This window comes from Lemur catta, chromosome 2 (genome assembly GCF_020740605.2).
Source record: "Lemur catta isolate mLemCat1 chromosome 2, mLemCat1.pri, whole genome shotgun sequence".
Classification (NCBI taxonomy): Eukaryota; Metazoa; Chordata; class Mammalia; order Primates; family Lemuridae; genus Lemur; species Lemur catta.
Window position 1 is genome coordinate 42,139,110 of NC_059129.1, and position 19,300 is coordinate 42,158,409.

General features: G+C 44.1%; 1 long non-coding RNA gene, 2 other non-coding genes and 1 pseudogene across 3 annotated transcripts; 3 read left to right on the forward strand and 1 right to left on the reverse strand.

Annotated features, from left to right (window-relative positions):
- Window positions 1-3,522: 3,522 nt before the first annotated feature.
- LOC123631754 lies at window positions 3,523-6,025 on the forward strand. Its single transcript, XR_006733219.1, has 4 exons — window positions 3,523-3,891; window positions 4,111-4,151; window positions 5,393-5,580; window positions 5,803-6,025. It is a non-coding gene; the product is annotated as an uncharacterized LOC123631754 (long non-coding RNA).
- Window positions 3,951-4,012, forward strand: LOC123633760. The gene has a single exon (XR_006733766.1). It is a non-coding gene; the product is annotated as a small nucleolar RNA SNORD48 (small nucleolar RNA).
- Window positions 5,228-5,294, forward strand: LOC123633755. The gene has a single exon (XR_006733761.1). It is a non-coding gene; the product is annotated as a small nucleolar RNA SNORD52 (small nucleolar RNA).
- A 6,520-nt stretch (window positions 6,026-12,545) lies between the features above and the next one.
- Window positions 12,546-12,643, reverse strand: LOC123633589 (annotated as a pseudogene).
- Window positions 12,644-19,300: the final 6,657 nt, after the last annotated feature.

A 19,300-nucleotide genomic window follows, 5' to 3' on the forward strand; every position in this document is an offset into this window, starting at 1 on the left:
ACTTCCCGGGTCTCTCTCTCAGCCCATGAACCTTGCCCGGGAGCGCCCCAATAAAGCCTCATTACTTTACCCCTTTCAACTCTGCTCGTCTTTCTTTCTCTGGGGCTGGCCAATCATCTAAAAAAAAACTTACACTGAATGCCTTTGGCATTTGGTGGTTCCTGTCTGATTCCAAGTGATGGTTTTACCTCAGATTTAACAAACAGTTTCCTTGTCCTTTCTTATGGACACTTAAAAAAAATATATACAAGTAAAGAGGAGGATAAAGCTGCACAGCACACAGCTGGGAAGGTTGAGGGAATGGGTTTTCCTCCCACGCAGGCCTTTCCCTCGGGGGTTCCTCCTGCTGTAGCAGTTAGTTGTCCTTAATTGTTCCTCTAGCCTGAGAGAATCCCAACCTCCTTCCTCCCGAAAATCTAGCCTGGAAATATCTACTCCAAGACCAAACAGATTAAAGTTCCATGTTACACTTTTTCACTAAATCCTTACCCTCTAGGAAAATGAAACATTTTAGGAATGACAAAGTACAGGAAGCCCTCCTTGAAAGCTGTTGGAGGAAACAGCACGATTAGGAGTTTCTTTGGTTTCTGGGCCAATTCTAGCTGAACTTTTCTTTTCTTTTTTTATTTGAGACAGAGTCTCACTCAATGCCCTGAGTAGAGTACCCTGGCATCAGCCTGGCTCACAGCAACCCCAAACTCCTGGGCTGCTCAAGCAATCCTCCTGCCTCAGCCTCCTGAGTAGCTGGGACTACAGGCTCATGCCATGACCTAATATTTCTTTTTTTCTTTTTTGCCCATGATTTGAGAGTCAGGGAAAATATTTCTATTTTTAGTAGAGACAGGGTCCTGTTCTTGCTCAGGCTGCTCTCGAACTCCTGACTTCAAGTGATCCTCCTGCCTCAGCCTCCCAGAGTGCTAGGATTATAGGTGTGAGCCACCGCACCCGGCTGGAAAGTCACCATTTATGGTATTTTTCTATTTTCTGATTGGTGGTCACTATTGCATGGTCTAATTACCCCATTCTTTAAGACTGAAGTAACTGTTTTCCCTGATTATTTTTCTGTAACTATTTCCTTCTTATTGTTTTTCTTTAACTGTTTCCTCCTTCTTGTTTTTCTGCTCCTATCATTCCATTACCTCTTGATTTTCTGTCCCTAACACTCCTGCCTCAGCCTCCTGAATACCTGGGACTACAGGCATGTGCCACCGTGCCAGCTAATTTTTTAAATTAAAAAAAAAATTGTAGAGATGTGGTCTCGCTATTGCCCAGGCTGGTCTGGAACTCTTGGCCTCAAGTGAGCCTCTTGCCTCCGCCTCCCAAAGTTGTGCCCAGCCAAAACATTATCTGAATTTATAAGTAAAGGAGTACTGTTATGGACCAGAGCGAGAAAGTCAACCACGAAAGACTGATTGAAATTTAGTGAGTCTTTATTAGCTGGCCAGCGGCACGCTCTCCGGCAGGGAATCCCACCGAGCTCGGAGTGTGGCCCTGAGCACAGGTTTTGTGACAACTTATATACCCTTCACCATTGCACCATATGGAACATTAAACATATACACCTTGGGACATCTTAGGTAACAATTCCCAGCTTCAAGTTTATGAGATCATCTAAAGACCCTCCGGTCCTATCTGATTAACTGTTTTAAACAGTTGAGTAAAAAGCAAGCAGGTTTACAGAAGCAGATAGCATCAGTTAGAACAAAGTACAATTTCCTACAACCTAAATAAGCATTGTAAAATTTAACTTCATATAGCTGGGCAGTACTTGTTAAATCGACCCCCCTTTCCCTTGGACCTAGAACCTGCCTTAGGTCACTTTGATTATGCACCCATTGTATTATGCTAGCAGATAATCATCAACACAGTCAATAATCACTGAGACCTTCTTTCTTTTCTCTGCATCTGGGGTGGACTCTGGCCTTCCGCCTAACTGGAGAGACCAGAATTTACATCTGCTTATCACAGTACAAGAGGGCCCTCCAGGAAGATGGGGATTTGGGATGATATAGGCGCTGGTGGATTAGGGGCCAAAGGCAAATGACTAAGGAAGATTTTGGAGGGAGGGAAAACTAAAGAAGGGAGAGTAAGGCCAGGCTATTGCCACCCTACCCCAACACTGTTTGCTTCCAACCCCGCTGTGACAAAACATGATGCTACTGAGAGAGTGCCGAATACTTCCATCCACTTTTGGCCAACTCCCAGGCCACAGGCTGCTCATAAAAAGTGCAGGAAGCAGGGGGAAATGGGGAGTTGTCTAACGGGCATAGCGTTTTGCAAGATGAAAAAATCCTGGAGATCCATTGTACAACAATGTGAATATACTTAACACTAGTTAAATGTGCACTTAAAAAAGGTTCAGAGAAGCCTGAGCAAGAGCAAGACCCCGTCTCTACTAAAAAAATATAAAGAAATGATCTGGACAATGAAAAATATATAGAAAAAATTAGCCGGGCATGGTGGCGCATGCCTGTAGTGCCAGCTACTCGGGAGGCTGAGGCAGGAGGATCACTTGGGCCCAGGAGTTTGAGGTTGCTGTGAGCAAGGCTGACGCCACGGCACTCTAGCCTGGGCAACACAGCGAGACTCTGTCTCAAAAAAAAGGTTCAGAGAGCAAAAAAACGTATCAAATTGTATATTTTATTAGCAAAAAAGCTTATGAAATTATATATTTTATTAGCAAAAAAACTCATCAAATTTTATATTTTATTTTATTTGAGACAGAGTCCCGCTCTGTTGCCCGGGCTAGAGTGCCGTGGCGTCAGCCTAGCTCACAGCAACCTCAAACTCCTGGGCTCAAGCGATCCTCCTGCCTCAGCCTCCCGAGTAGCTGGCACTACAGGCATGCGCCACCATGCCCGGCTAATTTTTTCTATATATTTTTCGTTGTCCAGATCATTTCTTTCTATTTTTTTAGTAGAGACGGGGGCGGGGAAAGTGGGGCGGGTTTCTCGACCTTCCTCAGGCTGGTCTCGAACCCCTGAGCTCAAAACGATCTTCCCGCCTCGGGCTCCCAGAGTGCTAGGATTACAGGCGTTAGCCACCGCGCCCGGCCCAAATTGTATATTTTAAACATGCATAGTTTATTGTATGTCAATTATATCTCAATAAAGCAGTTAAAAAAAAAAAGACACGAAGCCTAAGGTGCTTGACCGTCTGCGCGCAGGAGGGCAGGGGGCGAGTTCAGACTTGTCCCCGGGGACCGCGCGGGGACGCGGCACCGCACCAACAGCCACGCAGGACCCTGGGCTGAGGCAGGGGCGCCCAGCTCGCGCCGGCCGGCCGGGGCCGTTCTCCCGCCTGGCCTGCCAGATCACCCTGTTTTTTGTTTTTAAAAATTCACAAAACAGCTCCAAATATTTGCCCAGAGGAGTGTGAAACACACTTTCATGGCCTTGTTTTCACTTTGTTTTGTTCCTATTGGACGAACGATGGGGAAAATGCGGTGCGTCGAGCCAGGCAGGTAGGAAGACATCCATCCCGGTCAGGCCCCCGACCGGCGCAGCCATAAATAGCCCGGGCCCGGCGCAAGCAGCTCTCTTGGCGCGGCGGGTCGGCGTGGTGGTCGTGGGTATGCGGTCGGGGGTGTCTTCCTGGCGCCTGCTGCGGAGCCTGCTGCAGAGCACGGGGAAGCGGCAGGCTCCTGCGCCCTGCCCTGCGCCGCCTTGCACAGCAGTCCGTGCACGGGTACCTCCGAGCCCGGCAGGGGAGGGGACTGCAGGGCTCGGCGGACCTAGCTGAACAACCGTTGCAGAGTAGTTTGTGATGTCTGCCTCACGCCACTGCTTGGAACTGACCTAGGTCAGGTCGGGGAACTCAGCTGGAGTCGCCCCGATCTCTGCTGACTCATCGGTTTCTTTCCAAGCTTCTGATCCTCGCAGCGCCATGATGGTGAGTGAGTTGTGCTATGATTGCGAGATGGACTGGCGGTCGGCCTGGCGGAGGACGGGGGTGATGACGACCCCAGGTGACTGAGTGTCTCGCTGATGCCAATCACCGCAGCGCGCTGACCGCCCCCCGGGCCAGGGTCCCTAGATCTGGGCTTGGGGAGAAGTTGATGCTCGGGAACCCTTATTAAACTTAAGCTCCTGTGTCTCGTTTCCCCATTAGGAGTTTTAAGACGTCCATCGGTGTGTTGTCCTTGAATAAAGGTGAGTACTGGGTGCGAGAGCTCCCTGAGTGCCTCTCACTATTTTATTCCCAAGCCATTATCGGGCATTATGGAGGTCTGCCTATTTTTTAATGAACACGTGCAGCAATGAAAACATTTCACCTGGTGATTTTCTAAAGACCGCTTTTTTTCCCTTTTATTTTGAGACTGTAGTTCTGTGGCCTAGGCTGGAGGCAGGGCCAGGGTTATAGCTCACTGTGGCCTCCAATGCCTGGGCTCAAGCAATCCTGCCTCAGCTTAGCCTTCCCATTAGCTGGGACTACAGGTATACCTCTAGGTTTGTTTGTTTGTTTGTTTTGTTTTTTTAGAGTCCAGATCTCCCTATGTTGTCCAGGCTGGGCCTGAGCTCCTGGCCTCAAGTGATCATCCTGCCTCAGCTTCCCAAAGTGCTGGGATTATAGGCCTGAACCGCTGTGCCAGCCTTAAAGATGACTTTTGGTTTACATTTCGCTTGTGACTATTATGTATACCTTAACATATTGTGCATCCTTCCCCCATATTTCTTTCTTTCTTCCCTTTTTTTTTTTTTTTTTTTTTTTTTGAGACTGTCACTCAGCTGCCCGGGCTAGAGTGCCGTGGCTGTCAGCCTAGCTCACAGCAACCTCTAACTCCGGGCTCAAGCAATCCTCCTGCCTCAGCCTCCCGAGTAGCTGGGACTACAGGCATGTGCTATCATGCCCTGCTAATTCTTTCTATATATTTTCAGTTGTCCAGCTAATTTCTGTCTATTTTTAGTAGAGACGGGGGTCTCGCTCTTGCTCAGGCTGGTCTCGAACTCCTGAGCTCAAATGATCCACCTGCCTCCGCCTCCCGGAGTGCTGGGATTAAAGGCGTGAGCCACCACACCTGGCCCTTCCCCCATATTTCTACTGTAAACCTGGAAGTACACTGGTACCTCCCAGTGGAGCTCATCTGCAGTTCTGAATTATTTCCGACTCCTCTGTCAAACTTCCATCCCTGGACTCATTTGTTAGATGCTTACATACTGGAACTGTGATCTTTGAATGTACTAGGTCCCTTTGGAATGGCTTCCCTTGATCCAGGTCTCCCTGAATTGGGGATGATGATTTCACAGACTAGAGTCTCTGACACTGGTCCTGATGTCAAAACTAAGTTCTGACTCATTTAGGGAACTGGATACTTGGGTCCCTGAGAGGAGCCAAAGGCAAGGCTGTTAACTCTCTGCTTATTCTCATTGGTGGTTCCATTTCCTCTTTCTAGAATGAGAGCTCTGGAAGCCCAGCCAGGGGATTCTGCACTAACCTGATGGCCAGAGGCCTAAAGTTTGGAACCTACTCCTTTGGGGACTTGCTTTTGGGAAAGCTGTGATGCCTAGATGATGGTTCCTACTGCTTGACCTTCAGGCTGTGCCAAGTGGAGAGCCATGCCCTTTCTCCTTGTTTGCAGTGGTGAGTGTCCTCTATTTTGGTTTCCAGCCCCAGGGTGGTAATGATGACCTGGTTGGACTAGAGTCTCTGAGCTTGTCTCTGAGGATCTCTGAAACCACCTGATCCACTCTTCACCTCCCCTCCATCCTGTCTGGCACCCCCTCCCCTATCTGTCCATCTTCATATATTTTTACTGCCAATTGCCTACGTGGTTTTAATGTATTCCTTTTTATGAAATTTCAGGATTTTGCTGACACACAAAGGATGTCCTCTGGTAGGTGTTGAGCAGATCCTGGGAACTTCTTTATTAACCTGTGTGAACAGCTATAATCTTATTGGAGAAAAACTTACTTAGAAATTTGGGGTCACTTACCTGTCAGGTAGATAGCTTTCACTTGTATTTGCTTTATCTTGTGCAACAATCTGGTTTTATCTGAAAGACTCCAATAAAATATTTTAAAGCAAATATTGTTTGGTCTCAGTGAAAACAGAACAGTACAAAAAGATTAAATAATGTCTCACCAGTGAATGATCATCAGTTTATATCCAGTTATACCTCTTTATAGTTAGGTATAAAATATGAAGATGAGCTTGCAACACACATTAACACTAAGGATTAGTATTGTGGGTTTTTTAAAACTATGTTTACGTTTCACAGAAGATTGCCATATCGTCCTAATGTGCTAGATGCTATGGACAAGCATTTGAGGGTTTTGATGATGGTAAACTATCAACATGGGCATTTGATTTGCCTTTTGATCAATCAGTGAAAACAGGGTGTCCAGACATCTGTAAAAAGAGTAGACTCCGTTCTCTTTGTATTTTACTCTTTTGAAGATCCCTACCCACATGGGCATCAATATACAATACAAACATATTGTATATTGATGGTAAGAATGGACTATTACCCAGCTTCTGTTAGGTGACATTTAGATTCCCAGTCATACTATACTTGTGCTGATACCCTGTTATTTGTACTCATTTGAAGTTGTGTCCTGGAATACTTTTTCAGAAATAGAATTTCAGAGTCAAGATTTGGGGGCCAGGCTTAGCTCATAGCTACAATCCAGGCACTTGGGGATGCTGAGGTGAGAATATCACTTGAGGCTAGGGATGAGTTTGAGACTTGTTTGGGTAATATAGCAAAACACTGAACAATAAACAGGAAAGATAGCCAGGTGTGGGGTTGCACAAGCCTGTAGTCCAAGCTACTTAGCAGGCTGAGTTGGGAGGGTTCTTGAGCCCAGGAGTTTGAGGTTACTGTGAGCTGACTGTGCCACTGCACTGCAGCCTGGGCGAAAAAGCAAGATCCTGCCTGAAAAAAGCATATGTATATAGTATGTAATGTTTAAAAACAACTGAAGAAGGCTGGGTGTGGTGGCTCACGCCTGTAAATCCTAGAACTCCGGGAGGCCAAGACGAGGATCCCTTGAGCCCAGGAGTTTGAGGTTGCTGTGAACTAGGCTGATGCCACAGCACTCTAGCCCAGGCAACAGAGCAAGATTCAGTCTCAAAAAAAAAAAAATATATATATATATATATTGCTTAGAATTGAGTGTAATATAGTAAAGGCTGAAAGAAGTGCTTGGATTACTAAATACTAAATTCAAGATAGTTACCTGGGCTGTCTGTTACAAGTGGGTGGGTAGGGAGAGTGATGCAGTCAGGATGTGTACATAGAGGCTCCATAGGAGAACTCATTGTATAATTTTTCATATTTTTGTACTTTGAATTTTTATTTAGAGACGGTCTGGCTCTGTTGCTTGGGCTAGAGTGTAGTGGTGTGATCACAGTAACCCGGGACTCAAGTGATCTTCTTGCCTCAGTCTCCTGAGTAACTGGGACTACAGGTGTGCACCACTACACCTGGCCATTAAAATTTTTTGTGTAGAGATGGTCTTGTGATACTGCCCAGGCTGGATTCAAACTCCTGGCTTCAAGCAATCCTTGCACTTTGGCTTTCCAAAGTGCTGGGATTACAGGCATGAACCATTGTACCCGGGCTGAAATATGAGTAATTTAAAAACAGTTTGGAGAGTCGATCTTACGCCCATGTGCTTGCGGCGCCTGTGCGGGTAACAGCCTGGTGTTGGTGTCTTCAGGGCACCTCTCGCACCTTGGCTCTAGCTGTCCGCTCGCACTAGTTTGCGCCCAGTATCCTGTGGTGTGCACCACCCCTTGCAAGTGACGAATCTGACTTCCAGTTCCAGGGGGCGAGTTGAGTGGATCGCGCAGTTACCATTGCTGCTGGAACATCAATGCTAAAGGATTGGCTCTTAAATATAAACTTACTCAAAATCAAACAAAACATATTGTATCGCATCACCCAACTTGTCAAATTATTAATCAGCCAAAATTTTCAGCAGAAGTCAACCCTCGAGGACTTTATCCAAACGAATTATGGCAAATGGATGTAACTCATTCCAAAATTTGGAAAATTAGGAATAGTACTTTTTCAGATTCTATTTGTGCTACGCCATCTACTGGAGAAACGGCAGTAAAACACGTTATATCTCATATGTATAACTGTTTTGCCATTATGGGCGTACCAAACACTGTTAAAACTGACAATGGACCTGCACATTCTTCACGTTCTTTTTCCACCTTTTGTTCTCATTGGAATATAAAACATACAACTCATATTCCATATAACCCTCAAGGTCAAGGAATCATTGAGCGTGCACATTTATCTCTTAAAAACATTGTTAAAACAAAAAGAAGGGGTACGGTCTCCTAAAGATAGATTAAACCAGCTTTATTTACTTTAACTGGGGGATGGACACGTTTGAAGCTCTGACTTGGCGGGGCGTGGGGGGGCAAGGGCAATATACGTAACCTAAACTTTTGTACCCCCACAATATGCTGAAATAAGAATAAAAAAAAGATGACAATAGTACAGCAGTAAAAATACATTGGTTTCAAGTAATAAAAAAATCTAATTATCAACCTATATGATAGAAAGATGATAGTACAAATGTGTGGACAAAGGGATGGGCTAAAACGTGGGGTCGAGGTTTTGCTTGTGTCTTAACAAAAAATAGACGATACAGATACTGAGCCGGCATCTCAAACCCAAAACAAAAGATGCCAAAAATCATGATGGATGCGATCAAGGTGGAGCTAAAGCGACTGGCCATAGCTCCTCCAAAAAAGCCACCCCTACCCTCTTGCAAGACCCAGCAAGCCCCACTTGTGACCTGGGGTCACCTGAAGAGAACCTGTGAGAAAGCAGATGAGACCTTGGCTCAGACTAACACGCCAAAAACCTCTGTAACTTTTTTCCTTGCCCTTAGCTCCGTCCTGAACATGACGATAGGTGGCAGTACAAACCAATCTTTCCATTATTGGGCATATGTACCCAATCCACCTTTTTTTTTTTTTTTTTTTTTGAGACAGAGTGTCGCTTTGTTGCCCTGGCTAGAGTGAGTGCCATGACATCAGCCTAGCTCACAGCAACCTCAAACTCCTGGGCTTAAGCGATCCTCCTGCCTCAGCCTCCCGAGTAGCTGGGACTACAGGCATGCGCCACCACGCCTGGCTAATTTTTTTCTATATATATTTTTAGTTGTCCAGATAATTTCTTTCTATTTTTAGTAGAGACAGGGTCTCACTCAGGCTGGTCTCGAACTCCTGACCTCGAGCGATCCACTGGCTTCGGCCTCCCAGAGTGCTAGGATTACAGGCGTGAGCCACCGCGCCCGGCCCCAATCCACCTTTAAATAAAATCATTACTTGGACAGATTCACCTTTTCCTATTTTTGTCAATGATTCTAATTGGATGTCAGGACCATATGATTATAGGGGACCCGCCTTTCCTAGAGAGGAAGGACTCCATATTGATCAATATAAAGTGGGTTCGGAGGGGCCACCTATTTGTATAAGAAAAGGTCAACATTGCATAAAACCTCAACCATAAACCTGACTGGTGTCTATAGTGAAACCTAAGAATAATATCTATGTGCAATTATCTTTATTAAAGGCCACTACTTTTGCTTTCACTACCAATATCGTAACAATCCTCTGGATATGCCACTTTGTAAAAAACCAAAAGTATCTGACTCTAAAGACTGGGTACACTGGGAGGATTGTAGAGGCTCTTTGGGCCGCATAATTGCAGGATCACCCTTTGGCCCTATTGTAGACTGGAGCCCTTATGGCCAACGTTTCTCTGCTAAAACGTTTTCTTATCTGACTTGGAAAGAGGATGAGAAAAGGACTTGTATCATCATAACAGACAATCGTACAGGAGACACTGTTACTTGGATGGTGGATGGGTTGGCACCTCCTGCCCCACATATGCCCAAAGGCCCAATCCATAATCAAATTTGGAAACTAATGGCTGCATTTCAGTCATTAACTACATGGACAAATCCTTTTAGCAGAGAAAATAATAACAAAAAAATGGACCTTTAATTTAAATGATACCAAATATATACAAGCTTGTATAAAATTGCCATATTTAATTATGATTGGTAAAACAGTTTACAGTAAATCTAAATTTTTAGTAACTTACAATAATTGTCATTATTACATTTACATCAGTAGATCAATACCATTTCGCCCTTATAAGGACTCTCTCTCTATTCTAAAGACTAAAAATGGAATTTGGTTGCCAGTTAAAAGGAATAGGCTCTGGCAAAAAAACCCCTACAATGTATTTATTAGATAAATTGTTCAATCATATTCTAAAACGCTCAAAAAGATTTATAGGAATTTTAATAGCTACAATTTTGGAAATAATCACAGTAACTGCCACTGCAGCCATTTCTGGCATTGCCTTACACCACACAGTGCAAACTACAGAGTTTGTTAAAAAATGGCATCAAGATGCCAATCAATTATGGACTACCCAAAACCAAACTGACAGTAAATTGGCTGCTGAAGTTACAGACCTACAACAAGCTGTTTCCCTACTTAAGGATCAGGTTGTTAGTCTAAGAAAACAAATAAGACTGTGTTATAATTGAAATACCTCACAGTTTTATGTAACTCCACATTTATATAATGAAACAAAGTCAAAAGCATTTACTAAATCAAAAAAAACCTGTCATGTGAAATTAGAAATTTACAATAGGAAATTATCAATACTTTCAGTCAAAAACTGGATCTACTGTCAAAAACCAATGTAATTAACAGTATCACCTCTAAAATAAATAATTTAAACCCATTACCACATTTACTTATAATTGGAGGCTCAGCAATAGGACTTACAATACTTATATTATTACAATTTGCTTACTCATAGTCTGAAAACAGCTACAAAGACAACAAAAAACCAAGAGCAAAGGGTGACAGTAATGATGGTGCAGCTTCATGAACTCACAACAAAGAAAAAAGGGGGAATTGATGGGGATAAGACCACTGGGGCTTAGAGACCCCATTTCTGAGGCCGTGAGAGGAGAGGAGGTGAAGGAATGCTGCCTGAGCAGGAGCCAGAGACAAGGGCAGAAGTTAACTGTCTAGTTGGGGGACATTCCAGCGATCTGTGAGTACAGCAGAGCAGACTCCCACCTTAAAGCCTGAGGAGCCTCATGCCTGAAACGCCACAGAGCGGCTTGACATGAAAGCCACCCACGGCTGTAGAGGAAGATTGCAAAATGTCAGTCCGGGAGAAGAGGGAAGTCAGGCTCCAATTCGTAAAAACATCAGGCTAAGTTCCTTCCCTCCCCTTTTTCTGTAGAATGCCTCAGCTAACGGGAAGCTAACCTCCCAGTAAGAAGTACTAATCTGTTTGTTCCTCAATGGAACTGGCCACAGCTGCTGAGTTCAGAGATACTATCTATCTGTACACACCTTAAGATGTAGCTGTGCTTAGTAATGAGCTATGTGTTCCTGCTTCTATAGATAAAAGTAATTAGCTAAGGCATCTTGTGACTTTTAGGGGAGACTTGAAACTTTTACACATTGTAACCCACGAGCTTTTCATGTGAAATCACTGTAATTTATAGCATAGAAAAGAGAATAAAAGTGGGTGCTGGACTTCAGTCAGTACCACCTGGCTCACGGGAATTCTGGTGGTCCCCTGACTTCCCCACACCCTTTCACCTTACCTTTTGTGTCCGTGTCTTTGTCTTTCCCATCTCTTACAGCACATACTGCCCGGGGACCCAGTTATATCCGGGGTGTCACGAACCCCCGATAGGAAATCAAATGAAATGAAAAGAAATTTTTGAAATATGAAGGGTGGAATCAGATGCGCCCACTCTGGTGCTGCTTGTTTAGAGCTGCCCTCATCACGCAGTTTGTTCCACGTGCCTCTGTCCGGTGGCGTAGCGGGCAGCAGGCTGTCAGCATCTCAGGCCCATCTGTTTATTGTAGAGCTTCCTTTCATTAACATCCTACTTTCCCATGACTGTTTTCTGATTGTTGTGTTATTCCCAAAGCATAAGGAAACAAATTATCCTAAGGGTTAAAAAGTCCCTGCCTGGAGGGCTGGGTGGCTCAGGCCTATAATTCTGTCATCTTGGGAGGTGGAGGCGGGAGGATTGTTTGAGGTTAGGAGTTTGAGACCCGCATAAGCAAGAGCGAGACCCTATCTCTTCAAAAAAATAGAAGAACATACCAGGTGTGGTGGTGCATGCCTGTAGTCCAAGCTACTCGGGAGGCTGAGGCAGGAGGATCTCATGAGCCTAGGAGCTTGAGGTTGCTGTGAGCTATGATGACACCAGGGCTCTCGAACCCAGTTGACAAAGCAAGATCCTGTCTCAAAAAAAAAAAAAAAGGACCTGCTGACTCTTGAAATCTTAAATTTTTTATTTTTTTGCCCCCAGTCAGGTGAACCTCAGAATTGCATCACATTCTAGGTTAGCTTTTGCCTGTCATTAAACCACTGAATTCTAAAGAATGTAGTGAAGATAAAGATGCTAGCTAGTAGTCCCAGGTTACATGCTGATAGCAAGCAGGGAGAGGGGAGCGCTCTTCAGAGGGCCTTGCAACATAAGTACCACCTGGGGTCAGGGAGCCACACCCATCTCCTGGCGTCACAGAATGGCTGTACTGATTTCCTCTAAAAGAGGCCAAGCAACTGTTACACTGATAAGAACAGATACTACACTTGATCTTAGCCAAAAGGCCTGGGATGAAGCAACTTCTTTTTTTTAAATTTTTTTTTTTTTTTTTTAGTAGAGATGGGGTCTCACTCTTGCTCAGGCTGGTCTCAAACTCCTGAGCTGAAACAATCTTCCCGCCTCAGCCTCCCAAGTGCTAGGGTTATAGGCGTGAGCCACCTTGCCTGGCTGAGGCAACTTTTATAAAAAATACTTTTAAAAACTTTTTATTATGAAACTTTTAAAACAGGATGAAGAATAGTATAAAGTACATCTATATACCCACTACCTAAATCCAACAACTGTCAACATTTTTCCATATTTGAAAATATGGAGGCCAGATAAATAAGGATATTTATCTACATATCCACAATACTATTATCATATGTATGAAAACTAATTCCCTAATATTAATTGATATTCAAATTTGTTCAAGTGTCCCCAAAATGTCTTTTATGGTTTGCTTGTTTTTAAATAGACAGTGCCAGTCAGGCCCAGTGGCTCATGCCTGGAATTCTAGCACTCTGGGAGGCCAAGGCAGGAGGATCACTTGAGCTTAGGAGTTCGAGACCAGCCTGAGCAAGAATGAGACCATCTCTACTAAAAATAGAAAAATTAGCGGGGCATGGTGGCATTAGCCTGTAGTCCCAGCTACTTGGGAGGCTGAGGTAGTAGGATTGCTTAAGCCCAGGAGTTTGAGGTTGTTGTGAACTAGGCTGATGCCACGACACTCTAGCCTGGGCAACAGAGTGAGACTCTGTCTCAAAAAATAAAATAAAATAAAATAAAATAAAATAAAAAATAATAGCATTCTGGGAGGCCGAGGCGGGTGGATCGCTCGAGGTCAGGAGTTCGAGACCAGCCTGAGCAAGAGTGAGACCCCGTCTCTACTAAAAATAGAAAGAAATTATATGGCCAACTAAAATATATATAGGAAAAAATTAGCTGGGCATGGTGGTGCATGCCTGTAGTCCCAGCTACCTGGGAGGCTGAGGCAGGAGGATCACTTAAGCCCAGGAGTCTGAGGTTGTTGTGAGCTAGGCTGACGCCACGGCACTCACTCTAGCCCGGGCAACAAAGTGAGACTCTGTCTCAAAAAAAATACAAACTAAAATAAATAAATAAATAAATAAATAAATAGTGTCTTGCTATATTGCCCAGGTTGAACTCCTGGGCTCAAGTGATCCTCCTGCTTTAGCCTCCCAGAGTGCTGGGATGATTTTCATATTTATAAAAGGGAAAGAATAACCCCCAGGCTTTAGCAAAGCCTTCAAGGTATGAAGAAAGAGTTTTAATTATTTCTTTAATGGTTTCCAAAGGGGGGGTTTAGAAATAAATTTTTTTTTTTTTGAGATAGGATCTCACCCTGTTGCCCAGGCTGAAGTGCAGTGGCTTCATCATAGCTCACTGTAACCTCCAATGCCTGGGCTCAAGTGATCCTCCTGTCTCAGCCTCCTGAGTAGCTGAGACTATAGGCATGTGCCACGGTGCCAGGCAGTCTTTTGGGTTTTCTGTTTTTTAAAGAGCTAATATCCACTCAAGCATTACAGTATTTTACTGTTAGATCTTGTAAGTTTTATTTATTTATTTATTTATTTTTTGAGACAGAGTCTTGCTCTGTTGCCTCGACTAGAGTGCCGTGGCATCAAGCTCACAGCAACCTCAAACTCCTGGGCTCAGGGGATCCTCCTGCCTCAGCCTCCCGAGTAGCTGGGACTACAGGTATGCGCTACCATGCCTGGCTAATTTTTTCTATATATTTTTATTTGTCCATATAATTTCTTTCTATTTTTAGTAGAGATGGGGTCTCGCTCTTGCTCAGGCTGGTCTCGAACTCCTGAGCTCAAGCGATCCTCCTGCCTCGGCCTCCCAGAGTGCTAGGATTACAGGCGTGAGCCACCGCGCCCGGCCAACATTGATCTTTTGAAGAGACTAGGCCAGTTGTCTTATAGAGCGTTCCACATATTGGATTTGTCTAACTGTGCCCTCTTGGTGTTTTTAACTTATTCCTACATCTTCTGCATTTTTTTTAAACTAGAAGTTAGACCTAAAGGCCTGATTAGATTCTAGTTACACAGTTTGGGCCAAAATACTTCATGAGTGACAATATATATCCATTTCCTATGGTTGCTGTAAAAAATTACCACAGACTTGTTGGCTTAAAACAACAGAAATTTATTCTCTCCCAGGTCTGGAGCCAGAAGTCCAAAATTAGCTTTACTGGGCTGAAATCAACGTGCCTGGAAGGCCTCACTCCCTCCAGAAGCGCTAGGGGAGAATCGTTTCTTGCCTCTTCCAGCTTCTAGTAGCTGCCAGCATTCCTCAACTTGGGCCATGTCACTCCAATCTCTGCCCTTGTGGTCACATTGCCGCCTCCTCTTCTCTGTGTGTGTGTGTGTGTGTGTGAAATCATCTTCTGCCTCCCTCTTATAAGGATACATATGATTGCATTTAGGACCCACCTGGGTAATCCAGGATGGTCTCCCCATCTCAAAATTCTTAATCATAGTTGCAAAGACCCTCCCACCTCCCATATGAGGTAACATTCACAGTATCCAGAGATTAGGATGCATATATCTTTTGGGGGACTATTTTTCCGTCTACCACACACTATGTACTTCACATCTGGGGATCACAATGTCTGCTTGTCCCACTATTCCTGATCCCAGTTTGATTACCAGGTTAATGTGGTGACCCCCAGATCTCCACTGTAGAGGTGTTTCCCCCCTTTGTGATTGGTAAGATTGGGGTAATTCTTTGGCACCATGTAAATGAATATCCAGTTTCCTATTGTGATATTATAAAATATATATTTGGTCTTCCACCCTGTTTCCTGAAATACAACTCCTAAAGTCCTCAGAATCTCCAGAGTGACGTCTTTTTGTATGTCTTTTGGATGGCTAGAAGCCCCTAGGCAGCTTCAGGATGGGTCTGGTCAGCAGAAAGATCAGAGCGGGATTAGAGGTTGGGACTTTGAGCCCCACCTCCTAAGCCTGGGGAGGAGAGAGGGGTTGAAGGTGAAGTTGATCACCAATGGCCAATTATTTAATCAAACATGCTTAAGTATAATAATAAAGCTTCCATAACATCCCAAAAAGACAGGGCTTGGGGAGCTTCCTGATAGATGAACACATGGAGGTTCACGAGGGCAACGCACCTGGGGAGGGCATGGAAGCTCCGTGCCCCTTCCCATAGCTGGCCCTGTGCAACTCTTCTTCTGTATCCTTTGTTATAGCTTTCATATTAATAATAGACCTGTAAACGTGTGTTTCCCTGAGTTCTGTGAGCCGCTCTAGCAAATTAATCGAACACAAGGAAGGGGTTATGGGAAGCCCAATGTATAGCCAACTGGTCAGAAACACAGGCAAAACAACCTAGATCTTGTGATTGGTATTGAAGTGGGGGACAGTCTTGGGGACGGAGCCCTCAGCCTCTGAGATCTGACATTGTCTCCAGGTAGACAGCATCACAATTGAATTGAATTAGAGGACACTGAGCTGGTGTAGCTGGTGTCCCCTGCAGAACTGATTACTTGCTTGCTGATGGGGAGAAATCCCCACACATTTGGTCACAGAAGTCTTCTATGTTGATTGTTGTTGAGTGAGAGAATAGGAAAAGCATGTTGGGTTTGTTTCTCCTAAAAGATCCATCAACCTTTTTTTTTTCCTCTAATGATTTTAGCATCCATTGATGATCTTTGCCTGAGTTAATTATTTCATTTGAATTTGCAAAATGGTGACTTTCTACTTTGGTTATTTTTCCTACACTTATTAGCTGACATTCCTCTGTAGAATAAGTGATAATAAATACATCATCTCAAGGGGAGGGGGACAAGGGGAGGGGTTAAAAACCTACCTAACAGGTACAATGAACACTATTCAGGTGATGGGCACACTAGTAGCCCTGATTTAAGCATTGCAGACGCTATCCACGTAACAAAAACATTTGTACCCCCTTAATATATATTTTTTTGAGACAGCGTCTCACTCTGGTGCCTGGGCTAGAGTGCCATGGCATCAGCCTAGCTCACAGCAACCTCAAATTCCTGGGCTCAACGGATCCTCCTGCCTCAGCCTCCCAAGTAGCTGGGACTACAGGCATGTGCCACCATGCCCAGCTAATTTTTCTATATATATTTTAGCTGTCCATATAATTTCTTTCTATTTTTAGTAGAGATGGGGTCTCGCTCTTGCTCAGGCTGGTCTTGAACTCCTGAGCTCAAACAATCCGCCCACCTCGGCCTCCCAGAGTGTTAGGATTACAGGCGTGAGCCACCATGCCCGGCCCCCCTTAATATTTTGAAATAAAAAAAATACGTCATCTCATCAACTGGTGCTTTGTTTAACCTGAACTACCTGTTTCTACTGCAAAGACAAGATAAATGATGCATTCTTTTCCTTTATTTACAACATTGTGTGTATAATGAGGTAGTATTGTCAACCTAAAATAATCAAAAGAGTCAGAATCTAGTTCAAAGAGAGTTTATTCACTCACAAAGTTTGAAGATGGGCTGCCTGGAAGCACAGGTTCCAAAGAATGGAAGTCTGCATTCCAAAGTGGAGAAGTTTATAGAAGCTTGACAGAATTTCAACACATTTCTATGTAAGGTTTACTGCCTAGTTACAATGATCTGATTAGTTGAGGTGGTCTTTTTTCTTTCAGGAAAGGTATATTTAACATTCCACACTGAAGTTGTAAGAGTCCTGAGGTCTTTGGGCACCATCTGGTCTGTTTTAGGTATAGGACAATAAAAGAGGCAATCTACAACAAAGATCAGCGATTAGATCAGGGATTCTGGCCTCCGGTCTCTCCTAGTCATTTACAGAACAAGAACAATGAGGAAGAGAGTTAATCTACAACCTAAGCAGCAGAATTGCAAACATGCTGTGTGACTCAGTCTCCAGGGCTAACTTCCCCCTTGGCATAATAAATTTAGAGGATCCTAAATTTTTATTTTCTTTTATAGTATAAAACTCTCTTCTATTGATGGTGAATAAATTTCCCCCTCTTTTTTGTGGGTCCAGAAAATTTCCCTCTGGTCCCTGAAATGCCTTGCTGAAATCCAGGCAGGCTGAGACACTGGCTTTCCTCTGGTCTCTCCTTCTAGAACCATGGCCAAGGAACTGGTGCTAGGGTTGGCATGACATCCTCTTAGTTCCTGGACAGTATTCTGTACCAGGCTCCCACTGTGGTGCTTTCTACCTCCACCTCCAAACGCAGGGACATCTCAATATTTCCAGGGATTTCAAAATATCAGAATTGAGCCAGGCACAGTGGTGCACACCAATAGTCACAGATATTCAGGAGGTTGATGCAGGAGAATTGCTTGAGCCAGGAGTCCAGCCTAGGCAACCATAGTGAGAACCCCATCTCTTTTTTTTTTTTTTTGAGACAAGTCTTGCTCTGTCCGGCTAGAGTGCAGTGGCAACATTGTAGCTCACTACAACCTGAAACTCTTGGGCTCAAGTGATCCTCCTGGCTCAGTCTCCCAAGTAGCTGGAACTACAGGAACATGCCTAGATGCCTGGTGAATTTTTCTATTTTTAGTAGAGACCAGGTCTGGCTCTTGCTCAGGCTGGTCTTGAACTCCTGACCTCAAGCAATCTTCCCACCTTGGCCTCCCACAGTGCTAGGATTACAGGCGTGAGGTCTCTTTCTTTCTTTCTGCGCCATCCAGAATAAGACTGATCCAAGTTTGCATAGTTGTTAAAATTTAAAGCAAAAAACAAAACAAAACAAAAAAACAGAATGAGTCCGGTTCATCCACTGAGGACGTGGCCTCTTGATATTTTATTTATAAAAAGAGGCAGCCAGCCTGTGGGCCTCAGTTTGCCCACTTGATTTTTTAAAATATTGCACTGGCTGGGCGCAGTGGCTCACTCCTGTAATCCTTGCACTCTGGGAGGCCGAGGCAGGAGGACTGCTTGAGGCCAGGAGTTCAAGACCACCCTGAACAAGAGTGAGACCCCCGTCTCTACTAAAAAAATAGAAAGAAATTATCTGGACAGCTAAAAAAATATATATAGAAAAAAAATTAGCTGGGCATGGTGGCACATGCCTATAGTCCCAGCTACTCAGGAGGCTGAGGCAGAAGGATTGCTTAAGCCCAAGTGTTTGAGGTTGCTGTGAGCCAGGCTGACGCCACAGCACTCTAGCCAGGCAACAGAGTAAGACTCTGTCTCAAAAAAAAAAATTGCATTAAACCTTATTTAATATTTGTTCAAAAAATATACCTTAGAAAATGCCGGAGTTCATACTAAAAGATATTTTAAATGTGAAAAAATATTTAATTGGAGAGAAACCCTGCAACAGTAATGAATGCAGAAAAATACTTGTTCAGAAAATACACCTTAGAAAACCTTATTTATCTTGATTCTTGAGATTTTTGGTGTCCCCTTAAATTTAGCGCATGAGGAGTATCCCACTCAATCCTTTGTTGGGGGGAAGGGCACTCTTATTTAACTTCCAACCTGTCTCAGAACCCCGGCTTTGTCTCCTGTTTTTTGTTTGTTTGTTTTTTCTTTTCTAGATACATTCTCCATAGAAGCTGGCTTTGTCTTCTAATGGTAAACTTGTGACCCACTGAAACCCTGACCTAGGTGCCAAGGATTGGCTGGTGTCCCCAGAGCAAACAGCCAACAGCGCCAGGGCCCACTTGCTTTTCTGGAGCCTTACTTTCTATGGTTGACCTAAAA